A 19,114-nucleotide genomic window follows, 5' to 3' on the forward strand; every position below is an offset into this window, starting at 1 on the left:
CAAAGAGGAAAAATTATATAGGGGGAGGGATGGGTTCAGGTTTATTTATTAGTGTTATTAGTTATGAGTATGTAATAGGGAAGTCTGGGGGGGGAGGGTTGGGGAGGGTTAGGGAGGATGGGAAGTTTGGGGAGGGTGGGAGGGTGGTGGGGGGGTGAAAAAAGGGGTGAAAATGTAATTGTAAAACTTTTGCAATAAAAAAAAAATAATAGGTGCGAAAAGTGCATATAGAAAGCATCCCCTCCCACTGTCCATCGTAAATCATCCAATCCAAAGGTCTTCCAGGGTCAGGTGGAAGCATGTTTGGCAGTGTCATCAATCAGGAATGCCACGACGGTTACCCGATAGCCACTCCAAGGATTCAGTTTCGTTTCTTCCAAAGCCTCGCCCCTCCTCCAGCACGCTTCCCCCCCAAGCTCCCTAGCTCTCCCCCCTCCCGGTTCCTATGGCAGCCAAAGCAGTAAAAGCGGAGGCTGACAGTACTGTAGTCCTTGACCTAGAACCATTTGTTTAGTGACTTTCTAAGTTATAATGGCACTGAAAAAAATGGCCATTTTCACATATAACTGTTGCAGAATCCCCATAGTCACGTGGTCAAAATTCGCCCACTTGACAACTGGCTTATGACCGTTGTAGTGTCAACGGTACTTATGACCGTTGTAGTGTTCTGGGATCATGTAATCACCTTTTATGATCTTCTGACAATGGGGAAGCCAGATTCACTTAACAACCGTGTTATTAACAACTGCAGTGATTCACTGAACGATTGTGGCAGGAAAGGTCGTAAAATGGAGCAAAACTCACTTAACAATTGTCTAATTTAGTAACAGAAATTTTGAGCCCAGTTGTGGTTGTCAGTTGAGGACTACCTGTAATCCATTTGCAATGTCTAAGCATCAGAATACCCAGGTGCTGGCAGAACCTCCTTTGTGTGAACGGTTCCCTTTTTGTGGTTTTCAGTCTTGCGTCCTGAACCTTTGTTCTGCTACGGCGGCAATGTGGGGGTTATTGTGGTTACCTGAAACGAGAAAGGGTCCTGTCTGAAGAGAACATTGTGCCTTTTCCTCCCCCGGCTAGGCCCTGAGCAGGAGCCCCCGGGCTGACTGAAATCTTTCCCTACAAGGAAATCAAGAACAGGTAATCCTCAACATATGACCACAATTGGGCCCAAAATTTCTGTAGCTAAATGAGACATTTGTTAAGTGAGTTCTGCTTTTATGAACTTTCTTGCCACAATTGTTAAGTGAATCACTGCAGGTGTTAAGTTAGTGACACGGTTGTTAGGTGAATCTGGCTTCCCCATTGCCTTTGCTTGTCAGATGGTCGCAAAAGGGGATCACATGACCCTGGGACATCACATTATATATATGAGTCAGTTGCCTAGTGTCCAAATTTTGCAACCATCATAAATATGAGTCAGTTGCCAAGCATCCAAATTGTGGTGACTATGGGGATACTGCAACAGTTCTAAGTGTGAAAAAAAGTCATAAGTCACTTTTTTTCAGTGCCATTGTAACACTGAAGTCACCAAATGAACTGTTGTAAATTGAGGACTATCCACATAGCAGAGGCAAAATGGACAGCACCATTGTCCAAAACCCAGGGGTGGGATTCAGCTGGTTCGCATGGGCTTGGGACAACTTCTAGCTAACTTTTTCTGTAGTTCAGTGAACCGGCTGATCCCACCACTGGCTGGCCCCATCCCTCACCCCTCCACTCCCAGCCACTCCTTGCCTGGCCTGAGAAGGTAAGGCCGATGGTGGGGGAGGGAGACCTGCTCCAGGCCTGCTGCGCTCGGCCGAAGGGCCTCCTGGAGGTGGGAACATGGTGAGGCTCAGCTGCCTTTCGGGTCTGGTGCTCGGCTTCCATGGAGCCTCCAGTGGGAGACCTGAGAGAAACCGCCTGGTTGAGCCCTTCCCTGGGAGCAAAGCCTTGAATGACCTGATCCATCCCAAAGGCCTCAAGGGGCCTTCAGAGTTTCCATGCGCCTCTGGTGGCCTGAGCGCACTGCCCTTCAGATCCCAATGGGGCCAGTGCCTGATGGCAGCACTCCTAACAAGCAAGCAGGCGGATGTCCTGGGTCTGCATCCGCACACATCGCTGCAACAAGCGGAGCAGTGGCCTCAGCCCCAGCATGGCGCTCTCCCCCAAGGGCCACCCACTCCCAGGACTGGCCTGGAAGTGGTGTGTCGCTGGATGCGGGACCTGAGGCGGCGGGGAAGGCGAGCAGCCAAGCCGAGAACCGGGCCCTACAGGCAGCTCAGCCTCACCATGTCATTTCCTCCCCACCCGAAGTGGCCTTTGGCTGAGTGTGGCGGGCCCAGAGAGGGTCTCCCTCCCCCACCATCGGCTTCACACCTTACCAGGTGACTGGGTGGCCAGGCAATCCCAGACTCCACCCTGACTGGGTGGGTGAAGGAGGACTAGCTGGTGGAGGTGCGATGCAGGCGGAGGTGCGGTGCTTTGCGGTCCCTGGCTGCCCCCCCCGACTGCAGCAGGCGAGGCTGAGCAGCTGCGGAGAGTCTTCATGGGGAGTGTTGACATATGGGCTGGGGGAGGGGCCTGAGTCACCAGCTGCAGGAGGAAGGGAATGGCAGATGGGGATAGGAGGGAGGTCTCGGCTAGCCAGGAAAGCTGAACTGCAGCCCAGCCCAGAGCTGCTGGCGGGGGTGGGTGAGGCAGGGGCTGTGGAGAGCACCTGGCTTGAAGTTCCCAGCCCTTTCTTTGTAAATCTGTCCAAAAGAGGGAGGGGAGGAAGTCCCCCACCCGTCCCCTTTGTTGGACGTGGAGCCCTTGCCCACTGGCCTCTCCAGGTGATGTGGGGCCAGGGGCGATTGTCCCTTCATGTGCTGTCCCTGGGAAACTGGCCAGGAGCACCCAGTGGGCTCAGGCTAGGCTGGCTGGCTGGCGAGGAGTGGTGGTGGTGGCCAGGACTGGGATCGCTGCTCGGGTGGGATACAGCCAGGCATGACTGCGGCAGGCTGCCCTCACCCAGGCAGTTCCAAAGTTAAATGCTTCCTTTTCTTGCAAGTACATCCAAACATCATCATCATCATCATCATCATCATCATCATCATCATCATCATCATCATTATTGGTTAATCTTTAGTGAGATTCACAGCCTTTGAGGCTGGTTAATAGCTCAGCAACTCGAGTCCTAACCAAGGACCTAGGAACTGTTAAGGTATCGTTGGAGGATGTAAGCTGTTCCGAGTAAGGTGGTTTTTTGTAGAGTCAAAATGATCTTTTTTTTGGTTGGCATCCTTTGGCATATTTCAAGAAAACCCTGACTAATCTCTTCAGGATTATATAAATCCCGATTTTTAGCATAGTTCTCAGATTCCAGCATAGTGGTCATCCTCTCTGGACCTGATCCAGTTTTTCTGAATCCCTTTTCTTGGGCCCCAGAACTGAATCTAATATTTGAAGACTAATGAATAAAATTAAAATTCTTTATATATATATATATATATATATATATATATATATATATATATATATATATATATATATATATATATTGATTTTTTAAAATGTATTGTGAACCGCCCTGAGTCTTCGGAGAGGGGCGGCATATAAATTGAATTAATTAGGGTTACAGGTTGCCAAAAAAATTAAATACCTAGGAATTTGGATTACATCAAGATGTTCGACCTTGAAAGACGACAATTATATTCCCCTAATCAGGAAAATAAAACAAGACCTAGATTGCTGGAAAAAAATAAGACTATCACTTTTGGGCAAGATAGCCACAATTAAGATGAACATCCTCCCCAGAATATTATTTTTATTTCAAAATATACCCATAAATTTAGATAAAAAATTCTTTTTAGAACTAGACAAAATTATTAGAGAATTCATATGGGAGGGGAAAAAACCGAGATTTTCCATTAAAATTTTAAGGGGCAAAAGAGACATAGGTGGATTTGGACTCCCGGACTGGGAAACATACTACAGGTCAGCCAAGCTAGTATGGATAAAAGATTGGATCACCCTGGAAAATAAGAGAATTCTTACCTTAGAAGGCCATGACCTGCAAAAAGGCTGGCACGCCCACATCTGGGAAACGGAGAAGAAAAGGAAGACACATTTTCATAGACACAAAATTAGAGATTCCCTGATACAAACATGGACCCAGATTAGGCAAAAATATTACAAAAAAATCCCAAATTGGCTCTCAACGATGGAGGCCCTGACCCACCCAAATAGGTGGGAGAGGGAGAAAATGGGCAGATATAAAGATATTCTAAATGAAAGAGGGTGGCTTAAACCAAATGATATCTTGCGAGAGCAAGGAATAACTTTAGATTGGTGGACTTATGCACAAGTAAAATCCAGATATCAGAAAGACAAAGAATATGGTTTAGAACTGGGATCAAACGGACTAGATAAAGTCTTGATGGGAACAAACAAAAAGATTCTGGCAAAACTATACAATTATATATTAAACGAGGATAAGTTCGAAGAGGTCACGAAGAATCAAATATTTGCATGGGAGAAGAATATAGGGCGCAATATAAATTTTGGGGAATGGGAGGAGGCATGGAACAGAAATCTTAAATTGACTAGAGCGGTGACATATAAGGAAAACCATTACAAAATGTTTCATAGATGGTACTTAGCCCCGGCCAGACTAGCGAAGATATATCCCAATATACATCCCAATTGCTGGAAATGTGGCCACGGTCAAGGCACCTTCTTTCACATGTGGTGGACATGCCCGGAAGCAAAAGGATATTGGAATAAAATTAGGAGATGGCTATATGAAATAACCGATGAAGATATTGCATTAACACCAGAGATTTTCCTCCTGGGAATAATAAAGAAGCCATATAGAAAGGAAATGATGCATTTAATGATCCATATAATTACAGCCACTAGATTGGCATACGCACAGTATTGGAAAGAGAAAATTCAACCACCAGAAGAGCTTACAATTAAGAAAATACTCGAGTGCGCAGAGATGTCTAAATTAACCTATGAATTAAATGATGAAAAGTCAGTTTACTATATGGTGTGGGAAAGGTGGTACAAGTGGTTGCATGATAGAATGAAAGAAAGATCTAAAGGTGTGTTAAATAATGGTTAAAAGTGAGTTAAAATGTCACCAAGTATTATCTATGGAAATAGTTAAAACACTGCACATCCGATACAAATTGAAGGTTTCGGTTCTGTCTTAAAATAAGTTTCATTTTCAAGCGCAGTCTCTAATGAATCATTCTTTATTAAGAACAGAAATAGCCGACATTTCTGAGGCTAATTGCAGCTCAACTGGCCCCTCCTTCCAACCCCCTCCTCTTCCGCTCTCCAACCCGATTTCTCATTGGCCATTAGCCAATCCATCTCTCCGTCCTGGCACGTACTTCTCACAGGAATGTGACCCCCACCCTCATCCCCCAGAAAACCCTATCTCTTGCATGCAGAAAACTAGGTAAAAGTTCATCTCAGCAATAATTCAGCGCTTCTGGTCTTCATGACAGCACTGGAAGAGAGCATAAGTTGGAGTGCTGACATCCGGCCCCTCTCCCTTCACTTCTGCGACATCACCTATCCCATAGGGAAAACACAAGAAGATTAGTCCCATCAGCCCCTCCCTGGCTGTGCACCCCCCCCTCCCGGCTTTCCCGGGTGGTCTGCATGGAATTTTGCTATAAGGCGATCAGCTTGGATGTTTGCGCTCTTCACCCAGGAAGCCTCTGACAATGGGTAACCCTTCCATTTAATTAAGTACTGAAGGCGCCCCCTGTGCCATCTTGAATCGAGAATCCGCTGCACTTCATAATGCGTTTGGCCCCCAACAACCAGGGGCCCAGGGGGTTCACGTGGTGTTGGCCTTAAAGTAGACCCCACTACAGGTTTTAGAAGGCTACTGTGAAAAACGGGGTGAATTTTCCCCAAAAGCCGTGGCAACTGCAATTGCACCGTAACGGGGTTGATTATTTTTATTATAGGAAATGGTCCTATAAATTTTGGGCCCAATTTCCTGCTCGGGAGTCTAAGTCTCAAGTACTTGGTGGAGAGGTAAACTTTCTCTCCCAGCTGAAATGGTCTTTGGGGAGTTCGGTGCTTGTCTGCTTGGTCCTTATAAGATTGAGCCGCCTTTGCCAGCGCCCTCTTAACATTTTCCCAAGTTTGTCTCAACATTGCCATCCAGTCGGTCAAACTGACTGAGGAAGGGGGCTCCCTCGGGTATTCTGGCATGGGAACAAAATCCATGCCACTCACTATTTTGAACGGGGTTAGCCCCGTGCTGCTGTGGACAGCATTATTATATGCAACCTCCGCAAAAGATAGGAGGTCTGCCCAATTGGACTGCTGGTAGTCGACGTAGCATCTTAAATACTGTTCTATCATAGCGTTCAGTCTTTCTGCCCCCCCATTGGTACTCGGGTGAAATGCTGAGCTGAGCCCTTGGGATGAACCTATGGATCGTAGAAACTCCCTCCAGAACTTTGCTGTGAACTGGACCCCTCTGTCGGAAATGATTCTCCTGGGGACTCCATGTAGGCGGTAAATGTGTTTCAGGAACAGTTTGGACAACTGACAGGCTGAAGGCAGTCCACTACAAGGAATGAAGTGTGCCTGTTTGGAGAATAAGTCTATTACAGTCCAGATCACTGTATTTCCACTACTCCTCGGTAGGTCTACTATAAAGTCCATTGCAATCTCCTCCCATGGTCTTGTTGGCTCAGCTACTGGTTGCAACAATCCAGGCGGGCACCCTGGCCTTGTCTTCATCGTGGCACAAATGGTGCAGCTTTTTACATAACTGTCTACGTCCTTTCTCATATGTGGCCACCAGAACTGCCTCCGTACTAGGTGCAGAGTCTTTAGGAACCCGAAGTGTCCTGCTGGTTTAACATCGTGGCTCCTCTTGAGAATCAGGATGCGTAAACTCTGTGGCACATAGAGCTTTGTCCCCCTCCATGCTAGTTCATCTCTTTTTGTCAAGAGATGTTGATTGTCTCGATACCAGGGGTCTGTCAGCGTTTCATTTTTTAATTTTGCAGTTAAGTCACTTGCAAGTTGGCCTTGCTGGTCACGTCGTTGCCGTCTGGTGATCACTTGGGCCGCAGCTTGGGTGGAGGGGATGATGGCATTCACTACCTGCTCCCGCTCACTGTTGTATTGGGGCATCCGGGAGAGGGCATCAGCCAGGAAATTTCTCCCACCTGGGATGTGCTTAAGCTCGAAATTGAAACGATTGAAGTATTGTGCCCACCGTACTTGCCTGGGTGACAGTTTTCGTGGGGTTTTTAGGGCCTCTAGGTTTTTATGATCAGTCCAGACTTCAAATGGTTTCTGGCCTCCCTCTAGAAGGTGCCGCCAGGTCAACAAGGCCCACCTTACTGCAAACGCTTCCTTCTCCCACGCCGCCCATCGCCTTTCCGTATCGGTGAGTTTGCGGGAGGTGTAGGCGCAGGGTTGTAGATCCCCTTGGTTGTTCTTTTGGAGTAACACAGCTCCTACTGCCACATCACTTGCGTCTGCTTGGATGACAAAAGGCTGTTCTGGATCCGGGTGTTTTAAGACAGGTTCTTTCGCGAACAGTCCTTTTAGCGTCTCAAATGCCTGTTGGCAGGTCAGGTCCCACTGTAGGGGTTGTCCCGGGCGAGGTTTCATCGCTGGGCTTCCTGTCTTTAGGAGGTCTGTCAAAGGTTTGGCAATCTTCGCAAACGAGGGGATGAATTGTCTGTAGAAATTCGCAAAACCTAGAAAACTTTGCAATTGTCTGCGGGTGCGAGGGGGCTGCCATTGTAGAACTGATTGGACCTTGGCTGGGTCCATCTCTATCCCCTCATTTGATACTCGGTAGCCCAGGTAGTCTAGCCGTGATTGGTGGAAATTGCATTTTGGCAGTTTGACATATAGGTTTGCCCGTAGCAGTTTTTCCAGTACTTGGCGGACGAGGGGTATATGTTCGTCTATGGTCTCCGTGTAGATAAGAATATCGTCCAGGTAGACGAGGACCCCTTTGTAAAGGTGTTCATGTAAGACTTCGTTTATTAACTGCATAAACACTGCCGGGGCTCCTTGCAATCCAAAAGGCATTACTTTAAACTGGAAACTGCCCAGGGGGCAGTTGAATGCTGTTTTCCATTCATCTCCTGCCCTTATGCGTACTCGGTAATAAGCTTCTCGAAGGTCTAGTTTGGTGAAAACCTTTCCTTTAGCTAGGTGGGCTAACATGTCTTTCATGAGGGGGAGGGGGTACAAGTTGTGTACGCAAACAGCGTTGATATTTCGAAAGTCGACCACCAGTCTCATGGAGCCATCCTTTTTCTCTTTAAACATGACCGGCGCCGCTACCCTTGGTTTCACTGGCTCAATAAATCCCCTTTGTAAGTTTTTGTCTATGTAGTCCCGCATTTCCTGCATTTCTCGGGGCGTCATAGCATACATTTTAGGTTTGGGTAGTTTCGCTCCTGGGATAATCTCGATGGCACAATCGGTCTCGCGGTGGGGGGGCAGGATGTCACACTCGGCCTCGCTGAATACCCCTGCAAGGTCTTGGTACTCCCTTGGGATCTGGTTTGCGTTACAAGCGGTGGTGGGTGCGGCTGCCAATTGTTTTGCTGCACCTTCTGGGAGGGACCCTTGTGTTGGTGGTGTTTTCTTCTGTAGTGGAGGGCTGCTTTGGGGTTTCAGCGTGGGAGGGAATTCTTCTGGTCGGGGCGGCAGGGGTTGGGGCCCCTTTGCTATTCTCAGCCTGCGGGTTCCCTCTTGCCACCAAATGATTGGGCCCCATTTGTCGAGCCATGAGAGTCCCAATATGACTGGTTCTGTCATCTTGGGGGCTATTATGAAGCGGATCGTCTCCCAGTGATCTGCGAGTTCTAGTCTCACGGGTTCAGTCAAATGTGTGGCATATGTTCCTCCCACTAGGGACCCATCAACTTGCTCGAAGCGAATTGGTTGTTTGAGCTGTTTAGCTCGGATTCCCAATTTTAGAACTGTGGGTAGGTTGATTAGGCACCGTGTGCTACCCGAGTCTATTAGGGCTTGGAAAGTCTCTTGGGCCCCTGTTTTGGGGGCTGTTAGGCGTATGGGGAAAAGAAAAGGATGGACGGGTCCACTCACTATCGGGTCATCCTCGCCTTCGTCTTCCGTGTCATAGGGTTCGGGGAACTGATCTCCCTCATCTGGGATTCCTCTGGTTTCGGTCAGATGAGCGAAAAACTCAGGGATTTGGGGAGTTTCCTGCGGTACGTGGGTGACGCGGTTGGGCCCTCGTTCCGGTCGTGCTTTGGGCGGTGGAGCTGGTCCCGGTCTAGGCGTTCCACATCTTGCTGCTATGTGGCCGCTTCCCCCACATCTGTAGCATTTCAGTGGGCTCCGTGGGGCAGTTGGTCTGTAGGAGGGCTGTGATGTTGGGGTTTCTCGTCTGTTGAGTGGCCCCTGGTCTGGTCGGCCTCTCTCCTTTCCCTCTGGTGGTTTTGACGTGTCAGTCGCCCGCAGCCCTCTGTCGACTTTTATCGCTACCCGGAACCATTCAGCGAGTCGGTTTGGGATGTCACGATAGGCAGTCACTTGGGAAATTCTTTTATCTAGGCTTGTTCTAAAAAAATACACCAGCAATCGCTCTGGTAGGGGAGGCAGTGTCCCAATGACTCTCCTGAATTCACGGATATGCTCTCTGATAGGCTTCCCCCTCTGCATTAGGTTTCTGAGTTCGTCTTCCACATAGGGGTCCTCCTCCTCCTCCTCATAACGGGCTCTCAATAGTTGCAAGAACCCATCCGCATTTTGTAGCTGGGGGGCCCTGTATTTGTAGAGTGATGCTGACCACCTCTTTGCTTCTCCCTCCAGCCCTTCCCTGATAGCATTCACTAGGGCTCTGGGGAAAGGGTAGAGGTGTCCGAACCGCTCTATGTATATCTCAGCTGAATCGAGGAATTGGGCGAGGTTGTCTGGGTCACCATCGAACTTCCCTCTGAACTGGGGTGGCTCCTCCCTCTCTGCCCTCTCCTCTCTGTGCTGAGCTCTGGAGGGCCAGCCCTGGTGTTGATAGTCCTCTGCCTCGCCTCTCATCCTGGGGTGGGGAGGTGCTGCCTTGTCTGGGCTTCGCTGCCATTCCCATCCCCAGCTCGCCCTTCCCAATTCACTTAGGGGTTTTTCTTTATCTTTTAACTTTGCAAAAGGGGATTCAGCCTTTAAGGCTTTTGGCACAGTCCCCGGGTACTTATCTGCTTCACGTTTCTTTGCTTGAAGTTCTGCGGGGGGGGAAGGTGGAGAAAGTTGAACCTTTGTATTTTCCAAGTTGGCTGGAATCACGACCGCTTCTGCTCCTCCCGTTTCTTGAAGCAGGCTTTCCTCCGATAGCTTGGCTTCAGCCATAGTCCGTCCGACCAGTTGTGTGGGAGGGAACGGGATGATTTAAACTCAGCCAGCCTGGATTTGGAGGAGAGTTGAGCTGTCTGTCAGGTTTCGGTTCTGTCTTAAAATAAGTTTCATTTTCAAGCGCAGTCTCTAATGAATCATTCTTTATTAAGAACAGAAATAGCCGACATTTCTGAGGCTAATTGCAGCTCAACTGGCCCCTCCTTCCAACCCCCTCCTCTTCCGCTCTCCAACCCGATTTCTCATTGGCCATTAGCCAATCCATCTCTCCGTCCTGGCACGTACTTCTCACAGGAATGTGACCCCCACCCTCATCCCCCAGAAAACCCTATCTCTTGCATGCAGAAAACTAGGTAAAAGTTCATCTCAGCAATAATTCAGCGCTTCTGGTCTTCATGACAGCACTGGAAGAGAGCATAAGTTGGAGTGCTGACAATGTTATTGTTTGAATGTTTGTTTTTTCTTCTTATTTCTCTTTTGTTTTTATTCTTTGTCTTTTGTTTGTTTGTTTTTTTTTAAAAGAAAACCTCAATAAAGTTTAACAAAAAAAAAATAAATTGAATTAATTAAATTAAATTAAATTATAGAATAAAAGGAACCATTCCTTCACATAATTTGGAAATACTTCAGATTGTTGCTGTCTAAAATTGATTGTTTTGTTTTGTTCTGTTCTGTAACCATTTCACATTACTGGCTACCTCAAATCCGGTTTGTGATAACTATTATTCTAATATTATTATTATAAGTATTATTATTATTATTATTATTATTATTATTATTATTATTATTATTATTATTATTTAATCTTTAGTGAGTTTCACAGGCTTTGAGGCTGGTTAATAGCTTAGCAGCTCGAGTCCTAACCTAGGACCTAGGAACTGTTAAGGTATCGTTGGAGGATGTAAGCTGTTCCGAGTAAGGTGGTTTTTTGTAGAGTCAAAATGTTCAAGTCCGGCAAATTTAGAATTTCTAAATAGCGGGGTAGCCTTTTGGGTATTGCTCCAAGGGCTCCAATTACAATCGGGACAACACACGATTTCTTTTTCCACAGTCGCTCAACTTGAATTTGTAAGTCCCGGTACTTTGTGATTTTTTCTTGCTGCTTATCTTCAATCCGTGCATTACCAGGTATTGCAATGTCAATGAACCATACTTTTTTCTTTTCAACTATTGTTATGTCAGGTGTGTTGTGGACCAAGTGCCTGTCAGTCTGAATCCTAAAGTCCCACAAGATCTTGAGTTTCTCATTCTCTAGAACTTTTTTAGAATTTCTCTAGAATAATAATAATAATAATAATAATAATAATAATAATAATAATTATTATTAATTTATTTATTTATTTATTTATTTATTTATTTATTTATTTATTTATTTATTTATTTAATTTGTATACCGCCCTTCTCCAATAGGACTCAGGGCGGTGAACAGCCATGGTAAAAACACAACATATAACATTTAAAAACAATTTAAAAAACATTAAATACTTTTGGCCATCAATTTAAAATAACCCAATTAAAACCAATTATAAAGTTAAAACTGTAAGGATGGGTCAAGCCAGCCCGGCTAGATGGAATAGATGTGTTTTCAGGGCCCGATGAAATGTCCAGAGTTCTGGTATCGTGCCTATCTCTGGGGGTAGGTTGTTCCAGAGGGCAGGTGCCGCCACAGAGAAGGCTCTCCCCCTGGGTGTCGCCAGCCGACATTGTCTGGCTGATGGCACCCTGAGGAGGCCCTCTCTGTGTGAGCGAACTGGCCGGTGGGAAGCTATTGGTGGCAGAAGCCGGTCTCGTAAATACCCCGGCCCTAAGCCATGAAGCGCTTTAAAGGTGGTCACCAACACCTTGAAGTGCACCCGGAAGACCACAGGAAGCCAGTGCAGCTCGTGCAGGAGAGGTGTCACATGGGAGCGCCCCGTTGCTCCCATAATCCCCCGCGCGGCTGCATTCTGGACCAACTGGAGCCTCCGGGTGCACCCCAAGGGGAGCCCCATGTAGAGAGCATTGCAGTAGTCCAGGCGGGAAGTGACGAGTGCCTGAGTGACCGTGCGTAGGGAGTCCCGATCTAGAAAGAGACGCAACTGGCGTATCAGGCGGACCTGATAAAAAGCCCCCTGGCCACGGCCGTCATATGCTCTTCTAAAGACAGCCGTGTATCCAGGAGGACGCCCAAGTTGCGAGCCCTTTCCGTGGGGGCCAATGATTTGCCCCCAATAACCAGCGATGGCACCAGCTGGCTATATCGGGACGCCGGAAGCCACAGCCACTCAGTCTTGGAAAGGTTGAGTCGAGCCTGTTTCTCCCCATCCAGGCCCGCACGGCCTCCAGGCACCGGAACATGACTTCAAGGGCATTGTTGGGGTGGCCTGGGGTGAAGATGTACAGCTGAGTGTCATCAGCGTACTGATGGAACTCTACCCCAAAGCCACGGATGATCTCACCCAGCGGCTTTACATAAATGTTGAACAGAAGGGGCAAGAGGACCGACCCTTGCGGCACCCGACAAACAAGGCGCCTTGGGGTCGATCGCTGCCCCCCTACCAACACAGATTGCGACCGGTCAGAGAGGTAGGAGGAGAACCACCATAAAATGGTGTCCCCCACCCCCAACCCCTCCAACCGGTGCAACATGATACCATGGTCGATGGTATCAAAAGCCGCTGAGAGATCTAACAGGACCAGGATAGAGGAGCATCCCCTATCCCGAGCCCTCCAGAGATCATCCACCAACGCGACCAATGCCGTTTCCATGGTGTACCCAGGCCTGAAGCCAGACTGGAGCGGATCTAGATAGACAGCTTCATCCAGGTACTGTGGAAGCTGCCGTGCCACGACACTCTCAACAACCTTTGCAATAAAACAAAGGTTGGAGACTGGATGATAGTTAGCCAAAACAGCCGGATCCAGAGAGGGCTTCTTGAGGAGGGGCCTCACCACCGCTTCTTTCAAGGCGGCCGGTAGGACACCCTCGCTCAAGGAAGCGTTAATAATCCTCTGGAGCCAGCCTCGTGTAACCTCCCGGGAGGCCAGCACCAACCAGGAGGGACACGGGTCCAATAAACATGTGGTTGCATTCAGCCATCCCAGAATTCTGTCCATGTCCTCGGGAGCCACAAGATCAAACTCCTCCCAGATAACACTCTCAAGACCTGCCTCAGTCATCTTGTCTGAACTTACCCAGTCAGAGGCCAGGCCTTCCCGAATCTGAGCGATCTTGTCATGCAGATACTGCACAAAATCCTCAGCTCGACCCTGCAAGGGATCATCCCGCGCTCCCAGATGGAGGAGGGAGCGGGTCACCCTAAACAGGGCAGCTGGGCGATTATCTGATGACGCAATAAGAGCGGCAAAATAGCTAGATTTTGCCGCTTTTATCGCCACTAGGTAAGTCTTAATATGAGACCTCACCAGTGTTCGGTCAGATTCAGAACAGCTGGTCCTCCAACTGTTCTCCAGGCATCTTTTCTGGTGCTTCATCTCCCTCAGCTCCTCGGAGAACCAAGGAGCCAGGTGAGTTCGGTGCTGGGTCAGAGGCCGCAAAGGCACGACACAGTCCAAAGCCCCAGCGGCCGCACTGTCCCAGGCGGCCACCAGGTCTTCAGTCTCAGGAAATGGCCCAAGCTCCATCTGGAACCTATCAGGATCCATCAGGCGCCTGGGGCGGAACCACCTAGTCGGTCCCACCTCCCCATTAAAGGGAGAAATGATGAGTGAAGAAGAGCATACCATGTTTCCCCAAAGATAGGAAATGTCCCGAAAATAAGGCCAAGCCTGATTTTTGGGGTAGGCATAAATATACGCCCTCCCCCGAAAATAAGCCCTCCATCAAGTGTGGCCATTTTTGCCATGGATTGTGGCCACTTCTGCAGCAAGAGGCCAAGTGATGCGCCCCATGTGCCTCGCAGCGGCCTTCCGAAGGATACTGTAGCAGCAGCTATCCACAATTTTTTTACCCTTATTTTGTCCGAACCGTACTGGGCCACATGGGTCGGGACGAAAAAAGAGTTAACAAATTGTGGATAGCTGCTGCTATGGTACCCTTTGGAAGGCTGGTGCGAGGTGCGAGTCTCCTGCTGCAGAAGTCAATGCACCCAAGGAGCGCTTTTTGGAGAGAAGGCAAAGGGGAAGCGATTACTTGCAAACTCCTGCCATGCTCCCGCCTCTCCGCTGGGCGACTCCTGGCAGCCCCAGATGCCCAAAGCCCGTGCCTCCTGGCTCCCTTTTTCACAGTGCCCGGCTCTTCATTGGGGGTGGGGGGAGAGAAGCAAGACTCCTGGAGCAAGATAGGACTCACTCTTCTTGCCGTCACTTCTCCCCCTCTCGTCGGGCATGGCAGGGCTTCCTGCCTCTGCCCAAATTGGATGCAATTTGGGGGTGGAAAATGGGGAGGGCTAAGGCTGGGGAGACGTGAAATGTGTCTTACCTGCCTTGTAGCTTCATCACGTGCCTTGCCGTTGTCTGCAGACAAACACGTTGTAGGGTAAAAGAAACCTCGCGAGTTCAATCAAACTTCTTGAACTCACGAGAAGTTTGGTTTTACCCTACAACGTGTTTGCCTGCAGACAACAGCGAGACATGCAACAGAGCTGCAAAGCAGGTAAGATGTGTGTCTCATGTCTCCCCGGCCCCATCCCACCCTTCCCCTCCCCACCTGCCACCTCCAAATTGCATCCAATTTGGGCAGGGGCAGGAAGCACTGCCATGCCCAGCGAGAGGGGAAGAAAAGACTGCAAGAGGAGCCCCTTCATGCTCCACGCATCTCCCCCACCCTACCTGCCATCCCCCTCGACAAAGAGATGGTGGGAAAGGGCAGAAGCCAGGCTGCTGTTACAGTACCATTGGGGTGCATGGAGAATTGGAGTACCATTGGGGTGCCATTGTCTGCAGGCAAACCCATAGGGTAAAAAAAGCCTCGTGAGTTCAATCAAACTTCTCGAACTCAGGAGAAGTTTGGTTTTACCCTATGTGTTTGCCTGCAGACAACAGCGCCACACACAACAGAGCTACGAGGCAGGTAAAACGCACGTCTCGCATCTCCCCGGCCCCTGGCGATAGGGGAAGAAGAGACGGCAAGAGGAGCGAGCCACAGCAGCACAACACAGCAGAAGCCATGAGGTGGCCACGCTCACTGTCTCCTCCAACACCAAAATAATAAGACCCCCCCCCCACCAATAATAAGGCCAAGCCCTTATTTCGGGGTTCAAAAAAATATGACAGGGTCTTATTTTCAGGGAAACATGGTACTTCCCATTGTTCTGTAAACAGAAAAACTGAGAATGAAAATAATGTATTCCAGTTAAATTAGAAGTGGTTCTTTGTGAAGGATCTGTGAAACTTTTGGAATATTGCAATAAAGCCTCAAAAAAGTTATGCTACAAGTGGCTGACCCCATGTTGAGTGTCCCATCCACATCTCCCCAAGGTGTCATGTGGGGTACTTCTTCAGACGGCCCCATCTATCTGGTATGCCGGAATGGTTGACTTGACGGCTATCAGCTCCCTCTGCAGCTGCTATGAAGACAGTGAGAATTTTCCTCCCTTTTTCGAGACATCTCCACCAGCTCACTTCCCCCTTCCCAAATACATGCAATACATCCCCCCTTCCGTTACAATGGCAGCTGCAAGCAAGCAAGCAAGCAAGCATCATAGAAGAGATTAGTCCTAAAAAAGAAAACAAATTAAAATAGACAGAGTTGATATTCCCCAATTGATTAAAAACCAAAACATACACATAATACATATAAAACCCAATATTTAAGGCTTCTCAGGGTATTTACTGTGAAATAATTGTAAACGTTTCGGAGCTCTGAAACCTCATCTCACCCATTCGGACTGAGAGGAAGGGAAATGTTTCCAAGCCACCAAGTACTGTACTCTATCTCTATGTTTTCTGGAATCAAGGAGTTCTTTGACCTCGAAATGTTGTTCTCCTTCAATGAGAAGGGGAACTGGAGGGGGGTTTGATCCAGATGAATCGAGGAGGTATGTACAGGTTTCAGCAAACTAGCATGGTACACCGGATGGATTCTCTGGACAGTTTTTGGTAGCTCTAACTGTACCGTGACCGGGTTTATGATTTGTACAATGGGAAAAGGACCTACATATTTAGGTCCACGTTTTTTCGACTTTTGGGTAGTTTGTAAGTACTTAGTGGAGAGGAAAACCCTATCACCTACTTGGTAATCCTTTGGTGTAGCCCGTTTCTTATCAGCCTGTTTCTCATGGGTTCTTTGAGCCTCGTCTAACACCTTACAAGTTACAGGCCAGATAACCTGAAGCTGATCCAGTCTATCAAGGATGGCATTTGAGGTTTTTCCTGTGGTAATTCCAGGATAGGCACAAAGGTGGTGTCCAGACTCGACACCACCTTGAATGGTGTAAACCCAGTACTACTGTGTATGGAGTTATTATAGGCCACCTCTGCAAACGGCAGTATGTTTGCCCAGTTATCTTGCTGGTAATTTACATAACACCTGAGGTATTGTTCCAATACTGAGTTAGTCCTTTCACAAGTCTCATTGGTCTGAGGATGGTGGGCAGATCTTAGCCCTTGGGCAGAGCCTAGCAACCTCAGGAACTCCCTCCAGAAGTGGGAGATGAACTGAACCCCTCTATTGGAAATTATTCATTCTGGAACACCGTGTAACTTATAGACGTTGAATGAACAGTTACCCAACATCTTTGCTGAGGGAATCTTGGAACAGGGTACAAAGTGCATCTGTTTGGAGAACAAGTCTGTAATCACCCAAATGAGTGTATTTCCATTACTTTCAGGTAGTTCGACAATAAAATCCATGGATATCTCCTTCCAAAGAGCTCCAGGTCTGGCCACATTCTGGAGTAACCCAGGTGACTTCCCAGGTGGCCTCTTTGCCAAAGCACATACAGGGCAGCTAGCAACAAATGCCTCTATGTCCTTCTTTAGGGAGGGCCACCAGAATTGTCATTTAACTAAATGTAAAGTCTTCATGAACCCAAAATGCCCAGCCACTTTTGCATCGTGGGATTGTTGTAACACTGCCCCCCTCAGACTGGCAGGGACGTACAACTTGGTTTCCACCCATGTGAGACTATCACAAACAGTACACTCATTGCCATGGGAGATGAACCAGTAATCAGTTTTTAGCACTTCCCTTAACTGCTCACTTAAACTGACAACAGGGGCCACCAGCTGCTTTGAATGGATAACTTGGCGGATCACATCTGGCAGTGCGCTATTGTATTGAGGCAGTCTCGAGAGGGCATCTGCCATAAAGTTCTTTCCTCCAGGGAGGTAGTGCAGAGAGAAATTGAAGTGATTAAAGTGTTGGACTTCCGGTTTGCTGCTTGTCCCCGCTGGACGCTCCTTTGGGATCGTCGAACCCACTGCCTGTAAGAGCCGCCTTTTTCAGCGGAATGGTGGCTCGAAAAAACTCCGTTTCCATTAGGAAACGGAGATAGAGCCGGCTGGGGTGGGTAGAGTCCTCTGCCTAATCCCAAAAGTTTCTTATTTACTTTTGGGAGGGAGCGGAAGAGACTCCCCGTATCCCCAGCCGATGCTCCGGGCTCTGGGAAATCTCTGCTTCACGCAGAGCTAGGGGGCAAAAGCAAGCCTGTAAATCTGTCAAATAAATTAATTAAAGAAGATATGAGTTGGACCTCTGATCCTGAAGCGCAAGTATTCTTTTTATTCTATTTTGCCTAAGAAGTGAAGTGAAGGGGAAAAAAAAAGTTTTTTTTAAAATGGCGATTGCTGCTGCGGCTTGAAGAGAGGCTGAAAGGGAAACTCCTTCCGTTTTCAATTACAAAGTAGCGGAATGAATACTTTTGGCTGTAACTGAGGCAAAATCTCACTCTCACTTCTGTTTTTTTTTTCTTTTTTTTCTTTTCTTTGAGGATCTGATATTGATCTTGGTTGGAAAAAAGTTTTTTTTTTCTCTCTTTTCCAGTAAATTTTGTCTGCGTGGAAAAATGGCACTGAGACTTATAAAACTAGACAAACAGGCAGTGGGGGGGGGATTCCCCCATTAATAAATTACATCAACAAGTTTTAACTCTCCAGTCTCAGAAACCTGACTTTAATATAATAGAATTTCTTCTTGAGGAGATTGTAAGAAGGGATGAGATTGTGAATCAGCAACTTGAAAAATTTAAGTTGGAAATCAAAGAAATTGGTGAATTGGTGAAATCTAAGTTTGGCTTTTTGGATCGAAAGATTTTAAAAGTAGCTAAAGGCTTAGCAGACTTTATGACTCAGTTGGAAGCAAATACTAACTCTAAAATGAAAGAAACTGAGGAGAATTTGGATGACAAGATCCAAAAAATTAAAAAGGATTTGGCAAACATTCAGGATAATAGTTCAGAAGACAAACTTAAAATGGAGGCTGATCAAAAGTCTGTTAATGAAGAAAATGTACAATGTACAAATGTACAACAGAGGATTGAAAGAGAAGTTTTAATGATCCAATACAATTTTACAGAATATGCAATTAGACTGAGAGGTTTGCAGGAAGATGATAGAGATGATTTAAGGAAGATATCTTCTGAAATTCTGGCTGGGATTTTAAAGGTTCAACCTGATGAAGTGTTTTGCAGGATTGACAGAATTTATAGAATAAACTCCTGGTTGGCAAAACAAAGGCAATTGCCTAGAGATGTGGTGATTTATTTTACAGACAAAGAAATTAGAAATAATATTGTCCAGAATTCTTATGATTCTGCTTTGCAATTTCGTGGAAGAAAGATTTGGATTTTTAAGGAACTCCCGCCCAAGATGTTAATGGAGAGGAAGAAATTTG

The sequence above is a fragment of the Pituophis catenifer genome, unplaced genomic scaffold, assembly GCF_029215685.1.
Source record: "Pituophis catenifer annectens isolate HBS135680 unplaced genomic scaffold, rPitCat1.0.hap2 SCAF_9, whole genome shotgun sequence".
Classification (NCBI taxonomy): Eukaryota; Metazoa; Chordata; class Lepidosauria; order Squamata; family Colubridae; genus Pituophis; species Pituophis catenifer.